The following is a 14,425-nucleotide window of genomic DNA, read 5'->3' on the forward strand; positions in this document are numbered from 1 at the left end:
TATGGTGAAGAAATATTTTACACACTAACACCATCTAAGTCTACCTAGTTTCAAACGTGAGGGTGAGAATATCGATGAAATAAATTGGTACGATTGCAAAAGAATCTAAGATAAAAGACATAGATAAAAAAGATAGATAGATGATAGACAGAAGAGAGATATTTAGATATTTATAGAAAAATAAGGTTATGTGTCCCAACATATATAAACATAAAACATATGTATATAAACATACATAAATATAAAATGTATATATAAATATAAAAATATATGAACTGGAATTCCCATTGTGGTGCAGCAGAAATGAATCCGACCAGCAACCATGAGGTTGTAGGTTCGATCTCTGGCCTCGCTCAGTGGCTTTAGTGTCCTGCATTGCTGTGGCTGTGGTATTAGGCTGGTAGCTGTAGCTCTGATTCAACCCCTAGCCAGGAACCTACATGTGTTGCAGGTGCAGCCCTAAAAAGCAAAAAAATAAAACACTAAAAAATAAATATATATATATGAACTATTTAATAAAAATAAATCATTAAGCTACAAATGACCTGTAAAGTCATTTTATATATTTATATTTCTGTGTATTAAACATGTGTACATATATTTATTCTATGGTAGATTTAAGTACAGTATGTTAGAGACTAAGATTCAACTTACATTTAGTAAATTTTTACTAGGTCCCAATTTATTTATTTATTTATTTATTTTTTTTGTCTTTTTGCTATTTCTTGGGCCGCTCCCGCGGCATATGGAGTTTCCCAGGCTAGGGGTCTAATCGGAGCTGTAGCTGCCAGCCTATGCCAGAGCCACAGCAACTCGGGATCCGAGCCGCGTCTGCAACCTACACCACAGCTCACAGCAATGCCGGATCGTTAACCCACTGAGCAAGGGCAGGGATCGAACCCTCAACCTCATGGTTCCTAGTCGGATTCGTTAACCACTGCGCCACGACGGGAACTCCACTAGGTTCCAATTTAGGTATTTTTCACATTTTAAAAATCAGGATATAAAGTTCTATTTCTCCAAAAGTAAAATGTTTACTTTTTACCACCAGATGGAGCACCAATATTACTATAAATTTGATACTGAGTCAGAAACACCTATATAAATCTCTATATAAAATATACCAGAATCAAGAAAAAATAATGGTATCCCACAGAAATAAAAATATATACACTGTCTACAAGCATTTATAAAATCTTGTAAGGTATAATGTGAAGAAAAATAAGTAAGCTTTTTTATTTTATTAATTCTTATTTTAAAATCTTTATTTGCAAGATACCACACAAATAGAAAAGTACACAATACAATAGAGTTAAATGAATTACTGTGAAGAGACAAACAGTGTAACAGCCACCAAGGTCAAATTCAAGAACAATGCCAGCACTCAAAGAGCTTTCCCATGAGATATGGGCTATTTTAGTGCTACTTCATAAATCTAAATGTGAGTAAACAGCAGTCTGTTTATATCAAGATAAGAAAAGAAAGAAAATAGGAAGAAATAAAATTGTAAAAGCAAAACAATGCAAAAATATGGTTTAAATTAATATTGACCCCAATTTAAATTTCTATTAGTAGATTTTGGATTGTACTTTCCTGTGGGTAAAGCAACCAGGAGAATTAATTTGATTTGAACTTCTAGTTAATGTTTATGCAATTAAAATAAGAAGGTTTATATATATATATATATATTTTTTTAGGGCCTCACTTGTGGCATATGGAAGTTCCCAGGCTAGGGGTCGAATCGGAGCGCAGCTGCTGGTCTGCACCACAGCCACAGCAATGCAGGATCTGAGCCACATCTGCGACCTACACAACTGCTCAAGGTAATGCTGGATCCCTGACCCACTGAGGGAGGCCTGGGATCAAACTCGAAGTCTCATGGGTCCTAGTCATGTTTGTTACCACAGAGCCACGATGGGAACTCCTTAATATGATTTTTAGATGGTAAAGTTCAGTTAACAAACTGCATTATAAAATTACAAGTATATCCTTCAAGAGATAGAAATAACAATCACATTTTATGGAGATTCTGACAAACAATCCCAATTATTTTTTGAGAACTTGAAGTTCTTTCACAACCAGTTTCAAAATGTTGTAATTTCATTAGCCTTGTAGCACTTCAATCTTACTGTCTGCCTTTCTACCTGTTAAAAAAATGTAATTACCATTTATTCTTATAATGTTAAAATCAGCCTTATTTATATTTGTCCATTGCACATTACCTCAATGAGATATATATTTAGTCTCAAAAGAGCTATTCACCTAAAATTGTTCATTTCCATGGAATAGACAGTACATCTTACAGTGGTGTAAAATTATTTAGTTAATTTAATAATTAATTAATAGTATATCTGCTTTCAAAAGAGATATGACAAATCTCTCTAAAAGAGAAAATGTAAATGTTAACTAACAAAAAAGCAGACATAGACCAAATAGAAATACTTCAAGTGGTAAAAACAGAGTGTTATGCAAACATTATAAAATAAATTTTGGTAAATATTCATATTTATCTATCAAAGTAGCAACATTTTATAGGTCATAATTATGATTTATTAGGTTTTATTCCCTAAACACTTAACACATGGCTACCACGTAGAGTAACTCAATGTTTGTGGGCTTAAAGCAGGGTTTGAATTTGAGGCATGAACAAAGAAAAAGAATAAAATCTTAGGTTACAGGTTATACCTATTACCTACAAGAAGGGTAAAGACAGCTATCCAAGAGGAATTTGTCTGAGTTTAAAGAGGCATGATTACATAAGCAGAATATACTGTGACTTATTCAACCTACTTTCTATGGAGCATAAGTGTGATAGCCACATTAAATCCTCATACTTTGAAACACTCCTAAGATATCAGACAACAGAAGGATGCCTTATTTCTTGCCTCATGTGACATGGAAGCAAATGACACAGTTTTATAAAGTTGTACTAAATGTCTCAGTGACAAATTCCAAAGAAAAAGGACAAGACCTAGAACACATGAGGCTTTTTTTTTTTTTTCCATTTTTCTTCCTTAGTTTTCATTCTTTAAATATAAGCATGATTTCTCAGAAATGGATTCATATCCTTTGCATCTCATTGTGTGATTGTGATTTTGAAATGAAGAAATACCAAGAGTCTTGAATCTATATTGTGATTGATCATGGTCTAATTTCATGGTACATTCGTAAGTGTCAGGAAAGGTCTTAAAATTTTCCAAATGAAATAGAGCAACAGAGGTCTATTTTAAATAATGTACTATAAATACTTTTCTGTCAGGATATTTAGATAGGAAACATGATTTAAAATAATCAAAGACATAGTTGGCAGAGATGTGAGAGAGATAAGGAGCTCTCAAGGGTAGTACTTTCAAATTTCAAACACGGCAGGTGCATGGTGGTGATTCAGTGCATGGAGGTGATGGTGATGGTGATGCAACATCAGGACAATAGGGAGGACTGAATGGAATCATTACAAAAAGATGGGCATCTAACTTAAAAGCTTGGAATAGTTCTGCTTACTCTATCCTACTTATTCCAGAGGAGGAACTTTAGGTTACATATTAGTTTATGAGTCAGATTTCCATTAGAACATTTAAAAATTAAAGTAACAGAATCAAAAATCAAGGGAAATTATCTAATGTGGCATCATCCCTTAGGGGTAGGGTCAGTGATATTGAAGCATTTAGCCAGAATTGAGAACTTTCAATGCCAGACAAAAATTTTAAGCTCTTAAAGGTTATCTAAAGGACATCAGATAATAGAGTATAGATGAAAGAATCCCCCTTTTCAAGATAATATGCTGAGATAAGAGTTTTGTATTTTATAAAAGAACATTTTATGAAGCTAATAACAGTAAATGTGAAGACAGCTATACTTTGTAGTACTCTATCAATATAAGTTAAATAGCAGCTTATAAAACAAGTTGTCAGGATACAGTGCACCTCTGAAATTCAAAATTTTCTTTTTTTTTTTTTGGTCTTTTGTCTTTTTTGTTGTTGTTGTTATTGTTGCTATTTCTTGGGCTGCTCCCACGGCATATGGAGGTTCCCAGGCTAGGGGTTGAATCGGAGCTGTAGCCACCGGCCTACGCCAGAGCCACAGCAACGCGGGATCTGAGCCACGTCTGCAACCTACACCACAGCTCACGGCAACGCTGGATCGTTAACCCACTGAGCAAGGGCAGGGATCGAACCCGCAACCTCATGGTTCCTAGTCGGATTCGTTAACCACTGCGCCACGACGGAAACTCCCTGAAATTCAAAATTTTCTAATGGCATTGGAAAACTTGTGATAAGCTGTTTAATTAGCCTTGTGCAAAAAAGATTGACTTAATAGTACTCCACTAACAGGCCCTACCAAAATTAAGACATAATAGAAGTAAAAGAGTGATTCACCACTTACGTCTTTTTTGCACACTGAGGTTTTAGTTACATGAAACAAATATATACAGAGCTCTGAATTTTCTGTTCTTTACATAACAGATATATATTTTAGTAATGTAGAAGATGAAAGACACTTTCACTAAGACAAGCATTTCCTCAACAGAATATTATAGTTGTTAATAAAGTCTACAGAATATGGAACAAGTCAGAGAAACTATGCATTAGTCTTGTCAGATTGTTTAGGTTCTGTCGTTTTATTTCCAGTGACTTGACATTTCATCATTTCTAGAAACCCAATAGCAATAAAGCTGGGGTCATTCAGATTAATTCAAAACTGAAGTAATCTTCAGCTGTGCCAAAGCTGGATCACTTATGATGTACTATGTAATTACACAGCCATCATTTTCTAGGCGTCCTACTTTTGATGCATAAGAAACATCTTAATGGCACTACCTGTACTACATAGATTAAGATATAAAACAGGTGACAAGAAATTATTCACAGAGTTATTAAAATATGTATGTACATATTTGATAAATATGTATGTAGATATTTAAGCAGGCTACACTTAACAAAAATAACTGTGTTCCCATGGAAAAAGGAGAAAACTGCATGTAGTAAGCTAAGGTAGAATTACAGTGATCAAATTCTGTAACTTCTTACAAACAATGTTTCCCCTGTTAATTTCAAAGGTAAAATTATCTGTTACTTAATTATAGGTTAAGCGGGCATCCTCTCAATAATAAATGTCATTCAAAAATTTTACTTGGATTATACTTTATTAGAGCTTATACTTTATTAGAGCTTACACTGTGTGTTTGCATGTGTGCATATTCATTAATGCCTAAGGACAAAGAATATATATTCCCTTCCTTTTTCTTTGAGTCTATTTCCAAGTATTGATAAAAACACCAAAAGAGATATATTTACTAAACAAATATAAATTAATATGCTACAATTTATGAAGAAATAAAGATTACAGGACCTGAATGAATATGTTCAGTGAGTGAATGAAAAACACTGAGTAACAAGAATAGCAATTTTTTTTTCTGCTCAGAATAATAACTAATGTAAAGTTACTCAAAAACAATATATGAAGGCAATTTTCAACTGCACATAAAGCTTACCTATACATAACTAATATAGAGGTGATTAGTATTAAAAATACTAGAATACTAGAAATAACAGAAGGCTTAAGAAGAAATTATTTCAAATTGATAAGGATGTTAAATGTTTTTAAGAACTTAAAAACATATATTTGAGAACACCTACGTAGATGATTACTTGAAATATTGCATTTTCATTTCAACGTTAGAAAATAGAGAAGGGAATCAAGATAGCAGAGCATGGAAGACCTTGAACTCATCTTCTCTCGTAGGCATACTAAAATTACAACTACTTGCCAGGCAACTCTCTATGAGCAAAACCTAAAGTGTAACAAAAAAGATTTTCTGCATCCAAAGATATAAAGAAGGAACCACAAGAAGACAAGTGAGGGGAAGGAAATGGAGTATGAGAGGAGGAGATGGGGTACAGTTGAGACCCACACCCATAAGTTGGCAACTGAAAAAGAGGAGGGAAATCGCAACCCAGAGGTTGAAATTGCAAACATAATATTCCAAAATCTACGTGACATAGTGAAAGCAGTTCTAAGTGGGAAGATTATAGTGTTATGAGTCTACCTCAGGAAACAAGAAAATCTCAAATAAGCAATCTGGTTGTATACCTAAAAGAACTAGAAAAACAAGAAAAACAAAGTTAGTAGGAGGAAGGAAAAGAACAGATCATATAAGAAAAATAAATAAAATAGAGACTAAAGAAACAATAGAAAATATCAATGAAACTAAGAGTTGGTTCCTTGAAAAGATAGACAAAATTGGTAAACCTCTAGCCAGACACAAGGAAAAAAGAAAGGTCCCAAATAAACAAAATCAAAAATAAAAGGGGAGAAGTTAACTGACACCACAGAAGTACAAAGGATCATATGAGATTATGGCAAATAGTTATAAACCAAAAAAAAAATGGACAACCTAGAAGAAATGAATACATTCCTAGAAGCATACATTCTTCCAAGACTGAATCATTAATAAATAGACAATTTAAACAAGTCAATTACTGGTAATGATTTTCATCAGCATACAAAAAACTCCCAATGACTAAAAGTTCAGGACCAGAGAGCTTTACAAATAGATTTTACCAAACATTTAAAGAACCTTTAACACCTATTTGTTTCTAATCCAAAAAAAGGACTCTTCCAAACTCATTCTATGATGTCAGCATCACCCTGATTCCAAAACCAGACAAAGATACAAGATACCAGAAATATCTAAATTAACGTAGATGCAAAAATCCTCAAAAATATATCAAACCAATTTCAACAATACATTAAAAGGATCAAACACCATGACCAAATGGGATTTATACCAGGGATGCAAGGATGGTTGTATATCCACAAATTATTCAATGTGATATACCATGTTATCACAATGAAGGATAAAAACCATATCATAATCTCAATAGATACAGAAAAAGCTTTTGACAAAATTCATTTGTGATTAAAAAGTTTCAACAAAATGAGTGTAGAGGAACTAAATCTCAACATAATAAAGACTATATATGACAACTCCATGGCCAACATCATACTAATTGGTGAAAAGTTGAAAGCATTTCCTCTAATTTCAGATACAAGACAGGATGTCTACTCTTTTCACTTGTATTCAACATAGTATCAGGAGTCTTACCCAATAAGAAAAATAAATAAAAGGAACCCACATAGGTGGTATGCTCTTTGAAATCTATCTTAGCAATATTTCTTTGGATCTCCTCCAGCAAGGGAAACAAAACCAAAAATAAGCAAATGGAATATATTTTTTTAAAAACCCACTTATGCACGGAAGATACTTGCAAATTACATGTCCAAAATACATGAAGAACTCATACAATTCAATATCAAATTGAAACATAGTCAGAAGACCTACATTTTTTTTTCCAGAGACATACAGATGACAGACAGGCACATGAAAAGTTGTTCAACATTATTAATAATTAGGGAAATTAATATCAAACCACGAGATATTGTCCCATATATGTTTGAATGGTTCGCATTACAAAACTAAAAATAATAAAATATTGCTGAAGATGTGAAAAAAAGGAACATTTGTGCCTTGTTGGTATGGTTGTAAATTGGTGCAACCATTATGAAAAACAGTATGGAAATTCCTCCACAAATTAAAAATAAAACTATCATTAAATTCAGTAATTTCATTTCTGGATATTTACCCAAAGAAAACAAAAACACTAATTCAAAAAGACACATTCACCCAGATGTTAACTGCAGCATTAGTTACAATAGCCAAGATAGGAAAGCAACCTAAGTGAATAGGTTGAACTAATGAATGAAGAAGATGGGGTACATATATCCAATGGGATATTATTCAGCCATGCAAATAACAAAATCTTGCCATTTGCTACAACATGGATGAAACTAAAGGATATTTTATAAAATAAAATTAGCCAAACAGAAAAAAAGGCAAATATCACATGATCTCATATTTATTTGGTATTTTAAAAAGAAAACACACAAAAAACAAAAACAGATTCCTAAATACAGAATACAAATGATGGGTGGTTTCTGGAGGGAAGGAAGGTGATGGGGATAGGCAAAATAGGTGAAAAGAATTAAAAGGTATGCACTTCCAATTATAAAATAAGTAATCGCAGTGTAAGATAGGATAGGGCATATCATCAATGGTAATGTAATAGTTTTTATGGGGATAGATGGACTCTAGATTTACTGTAGTGCTATTTTAGTGATGATTTAAATGTCAAATCACTATATTGTACTCCTGAAACCAACATAACATTATATGTCAACTGTATGTGAATTTTAAAAAATGAATTAATTATTGCTACATGATACAAAATGGATTAACTTTTACAAGTATTATGTTCACTAAAACTAGTTAGATATACAAGATTACATATCATATGAATCCCTCATATGGAGTGTATAGATAGGCAAATCCATAGAGACAGAAAGTAGATACATGAGAAAGGAAATGGAGGAGGCACAGGAGAGGGACTGCGGAATAACTGCTAATGGGCACACTTGTTGCGAGACATGTTTTTATAATATTTTCTTAGCCCCTTTGCTGAAAACTCCATCTTGTCCTTCCTTACGTTGTCCCGTCTTCCTGCTTGAGAAACAGTCACGGTGATGGTAAATGACTTAAGCTTAAGAACAAAGACCTAAGGGCATGGGTTATTCGCGGGGTCAGCTGAATGAGGACATAATACATTGGTCTAGGCACCCAGACCTGTGCAGATTGGCACGCCATTTGCACAAGCATGATATGTCCTCTAAAGAATAAGACAAAGAGGAACCTCATGGCCAAGTGGTTTATGAGTGGTCGTTAACAGAATATGCATTAGAAAACAGAACCAAGGTGCAAATCTAGGCACACAGGGTTGCCACAAATAGGCATGCCCTTTGTGGAAGCACAGTGAGGATTCTCTGAACTGCTATGCATAGCTAGCTAACTCAAATGCTAATGATTCTTAAATGCCTATAGTTTAGAGTAAAAAGTTTAACCATTTACCAGCTAAGTCACTTTTAAAATAAATTAAAAAAAAACCCTATATCCTGCACCTACAACCCCCTTTTCCCTTAACATAATCCTCAAGAGCACAATGAAAGCAGTGTGGTTTCTTGAGGCAGGGCTCTTGGTCCCTGAGACCTTGAGTCCCCTGGTTCCCACCTTTACTTGAGATAAATGTCTCTGTGTCTTGTTTTATGTTAACTTTTTTTCCTTAAGTTCCACAGCACCCGTTCTTCAGCCCCATCCTGCTGAGCTGGTCTTGGCACACATGGTTTCTTTTGGGGATGATGAAGATATTTTAGAATGAGATAGTAATGATAGTTTCACAACTTTGTATGTATACTAAAAAGCTCTGAATGGTACACTACTAAATCAAAAAATTTAAAAAAAAATATGAACAAAACATTTAGAAAATAAATGCATTTTACTATAAAACTATTGATTCAGTGATTGAAGTCCAACATTAAATTGTTCAAATAGTGAACCTATGTGTGTGTGATTTATCATCTAATTACAGAGAAATAAAATGTTGCTTTATAAGTACTGTATTGTTTCAATTACCTAAGCAAGTATGAGAGCACACAAAATGATTTTGCCTTATCTAGAAAATAAAAAGGAAATGAAAGTAAACAACGTATTTGTAGGGGTAAAAAGGACCTTTATGTAGACTTTGTATCTGCTATATACTCTTTATTACCTCTGTAACCCTTGGCAAAATATTTAACTATTTTTCCTAATGTGTAAAATATACTATTATATTATTATACCTACCTCACACATTTGTCTTTGAACTTTCATTTATACAATACAGCATAAAAATATTTATTACTAATTAACCTATAATTAGTATTATTTATTATTACTTCTTAATTTTCAAGTGATATTTTTGTAAGTCACCTCTATATCTATATCTTAATATTTTCCATAGAAACGGCAATACGCAACAGAAACTTGCCTATAAAGTTGTGGAGATGAAAGAAAGAGAGTGTTAAAAGAGTTCTGAAAGTCATTTTAAATTAACTGAAACAGGGAGTTCCCATCAGGCTCAGTGGTTAACGAATGCTAACGAATGAGAATGCGACTAGGAACCATGAGGTTTTGGGTTCAATCCCTGGCCTCATTCAGTGGGTTAAGGATCCGGTGTGGCCATGAGCTGTGATGTGTAGGTTGCACATGAGGCTCAGATCCCGTGTTGCTGTGGCTCTGGCGTAGGCCAGCAGCTACGGCTCTGATTAGACCCCTAGCCTGGGAACTTCCATATGCTGCGGGAGTGGCCCTAGAAAAGGCAAAAAGACAAAAAAAAAAAAAAAAATTAACTGAAACATTTCCCCCACATTTTGAAAACTGGAGGATTCATGAATAAAAATACTTGGGAAGCTGAAAAATATTTTACACTATTTTCTGAAAATCCTGATGTTATGGGTATTTTCAATAATTCCAAATTATAGTAATAAGCATATAGTCCAAAAGGAAGCACAATTCTGATAACAAAGTTGAATTCAAAATTGATTTTAGTCAAGCATAATAAACACAATGAATGGAATATCTTAGAAATGAGAGAGAACCCCTCACTAAGTGAGAGACTCACTTTCTTAGGGTGAACAATTTTTTGAACATGTCAAGTATTTGGCATCAAGAGCTTATTGTATTGGCTAAATTACTTCACCTTTAAAAAGGTTATAATTGCAGAGTCTAGATTTTAATTAACCATATATGAATGAATAAAAATTACCAGGCACACCAATATCCAGGATATAAATGGATTAAGTTTTATGAATTCTATTTAACAATACCAGTATTTTTTTTTTCTTGGAGCAATGAGAAATTCATTCCTCAAAACATTTTTGTTCTAAGGAGCCAAACAAGAGACAGAAATTTAGGGACAGATATTGAGTTGTCCTTTTTGAATTCCCTTTGGATAGTAGATTAATTGGCAAGTTTTCCAATAACAGATTATTTATATGTAATTCAATTCCAATTTTTAGTAGCCTCCTTCATGGAATGATGAAAACAAACAAACCTAAAGTCTGTTTATCCTGATGATATTTATAGTCTAGTTGGGGAGTGTTATATTGTGATTTATAACAAAAAATGTACATTTGGTCTTCCTCCATCCCTATTTCTGGCACAGAGCTCTTAAAACCTCTGGAATTTCCTAACTGATGAGAGCTATAAAGGCTTGATTTGTTATGTAGAGCTAGTTCCCAAGAAAACCAATCATGTGATTAGAGGGTTGGACCTTTCCCCCCCAACCTCTGTTGGGAAGGCAAAAGGTACTGAAGGTTAAATCAATTGCCACCGGCCAATGATTTAATCAATCGTGCATATTGATGAAGACTTCCTTAAAAATCCGGAGGATAAGGGTCAAGAGATTCCCAATTGGAAAACAAGTGGAGGGCCTTACTGTGGCACCTTGGAGAGGGCACAGCATTTCCACACCCTTTCTCCGTACCTTATCTTAGGCATCTCTTCCATCTGGCTGTTCCTAGTTACATACTTTTATATTAAAGGATGATCTAGAAAGTATATTGTTTCTCTGACAGCCAGAGAATCACACCAAAGGAGGGAGTTGTGATAACCTCTGATTTATAGCTAGTCAGTTAGAACTACAAGTAGCAACCTGGACTTGGCACTGGCATCTTAACTCTGGCGGGGGGACAGGTGTGTAGGACTGAGCTCTCAACCTATAGAACCTGATCCTGTCTCCAGGTCCATAGTGCCAGAATTGAGTTGAGTTGTGGGACACCCAGCTAGGTACCCAGAGAATTGATGAATGATATGGGGAAATGCCTGCCTCCTCATCCCTCCCATACTGGAACTGGATCCTGGAACATAAATTAGAGAGACATACAATTAGTCACACAAACAAGTGAAAAATGCAAAGTAACATAAATGTTCTAAAGGAAAGTTACACAATTCTATTCACTGTTTTAGGACATTGAAGTTGAGTCAAGTAGGGGAAATAAGACTGTGAGGTCAGCTAGAAGAGAACATTCCAAACAAAAGTAACCATATAACAAAATAAGTATGATCATAATCTAACACTTTTTTGTTTGTTTATCTACTCCCACTATAATTAATCTTACTTTAATATCAGATAATGATGTATGTAAATATGTATTAATACATGAATAAATATCAAGTATTATCAAGTTTAAAATACCTTAGTATTAATATCCTTAGTATTTTAATAATACTTTAATATATTAATCTTTCTACATAGAGCAATCCATACTCATTCCCCTGGCTCCTTTCCTCTGAAACAAATGGTTTAACATTTCAACATGCTGTTAAACCTAGGTATGCACTTTTGTTGCTGCAACCTGGTAAAACTCAACCATTGATAACTGTAAATATCCTCCTTCTTTAAAAGGAGGTGTGGTTGGCTGAGAAAGCCAAAGAGAAGCACCCAGATATCACTATACATTTTGATCTCTGTCCTTACATATGCCTTCAAGTTTGGTTGCAAAATATACAGACTTGCAAAAGTAACTTGAGACCATTCTCTGTGGCTTCTCTTTAAACTATCTACTCTCCACAACACTCTTCTTTACTATTTTTACTATTTCCTTTCTCCATTTGCGATCATCTCATATTTCACAGAAAAAAAAATGTATCGTGTATGAAATAGCTCACTTTTCTAAACCTTGAGCTAATGCCACATGGTGTCACTGTGTCAGCCTAAAAAAAGCACAACATGCAAGATGTAATAAAAATCTGTGTCTTTTTTTCTTTTTGCCTTCCATTCTTCCTTTAGACGTTCTTCATTGAGAGTAAGCTTTGCCTTTTCTGCTCATCTTTACATAATAGACAGTCCTATGTTGACCTTAATTACCAAAATTTAGACTTGGAAATCAGAAAATTCCAGTATGTCATATTAATTAGTGTTTTGATCCTTATTCAAAATTGAGACTTCTCCTGTCTATCACTCTACCTCCAGGGCAGACAGGGCCAGCACAGATGGGGCTTCAGTCTGAGGATGGATGGCTTGATAAGTTTTCTCCCTGCCTCATTATTCACTTGCCAGAGTGTCTTCAGCTCAGCTTGGGAGGCAGAAAAGCTAGAGTATTGGGACTATTGCCTCTCTGGGACTGACTCTCTCAAGTTGTATTTTCAGGAGGCTCTTGGAAGCTTCTCTTACTGTAGATCCCATGGCAAGGGCATCACTTCTGCTTTGATGTAACAATACTCTAAGCCTCTGGATTCCCCCAAAGGACCCACTCGACACACAGATTCTCACTTTAGGAAAGTCTCTTTGTCAGGACTTAAAATGACTCTCTGTTAGTGTTCCCTTTTGCTTACATATTTTTAATTCCTCTTTTTGTTGTCATGTATTTACTTTTCCAAATAAAGTCTTTACTTTTTCAGGAATTTTTCTTTACTTTTTCTTATGATTGAGCCAGGCACCAGTCCACAAATTTACCCTGTTTTCTGGAAAAATATAATATTTTGGACTTTATCATTGGTCCTTGTTGAAGGGAAGCTTCCCCACACCAGACTGAAGAAGAGAAGGAAAGGAGGCCCCATTCCTTACTATGACTGGACAGGAACCCATCATGGCTTTCTTCAAAGAAATCTTCCACACAACAGTACCCTCCACTCCATATTCTATACACAGTTTTTGCTTTTTGTTTTTTGATTTTTTAAAAGGTGCAAATAATCTTCCTGTGTCTGAGGGCTTCAAGAGTTTTAAATGCATCCTGACATTTTGTTATTAGCTATAGGGTATCCATTTTGGCTCAGCTTCCAATGGGAATTTCAGTATTAATCTTTTGTTATATCTGTAAACCTTATCTCCTGATCATTTTCAGTTGCAGTGTCTTTCTTCTCTTTCTCCTATTGAATTTCAGCAATTTGTTTATTAAAGTCTATCCTCTCTGCATTCAGTATGTTCTTCCCAGTTGAGCCATTCCCAAGAAGACACAAACTGCACATATTTGATCACTTTACCAAGTTGTCCCTTATTTTCAAATTTGATTCCACTTTTTTCTTTTCCGACAGAACTTCTCCAAGACACTCCTTGCCATCCATTCCTATCTAACAGTCATTTTACCAGCAGGTTTAACCTGGTTTCTGAACCCATTACTTTATTAAATACGGTTTCTTCTGAGACTTCCATGAGATCCACATCACTGAATCCAGGGATGACTTCTCAGCCATCTTCAACACTCCTGATTAACCCTTCTTCCCTGAAGCATATTTCTCCCTAATATCTGTGACACTGTTTTCTTCTGGTTTTCCTCCACCTCACATCTTGCTTCTTCTCTACTTCCTTTCCTGGTGCTCTCTGAGAGAATCTAGATAAGTCATTCTCCAATATGACTACTGGCAGAGTATGGAAAGTTAAAAAAAAATTAAAAGGTTGCTCAGGATATTCTGTCATTGTTCTGAGTTTAGACCTAAAGAGCATGGTTGATTAAACTCCCCTGCCCCATTCTACTTTGTGTTTATGGTCAAGAACCA

The 14,425-nt window shown here is 34.6% G+C and overlaps 1 protein-coding gene across 5 annotated transcripts in view; it reads right to left on the reverse strand.

The window, feature by feature from the left end:
- CDH12 (cadherin 12) overlaps positions 1-14,425 on the reverse strand; it is a 989,731-nt gene that overhangs the window by 60,913 nt on the left and 914,393 nt on the right. The window lies entirely within an intron of this gene.

This window comes from Sus scrofa, chromosome 16, assembly GCF_000003025.6.
Source record: "Sus scrofa isolate TJ Tabasco breed Duroc chromosome 16, Sscrofa11.1, whole genome shotgun sequence".
NCBI lineage: Eukaryota > Metazoa > Chordata > Mammalia > Artiodactyla > Suidae > Sus > Sus scrofa.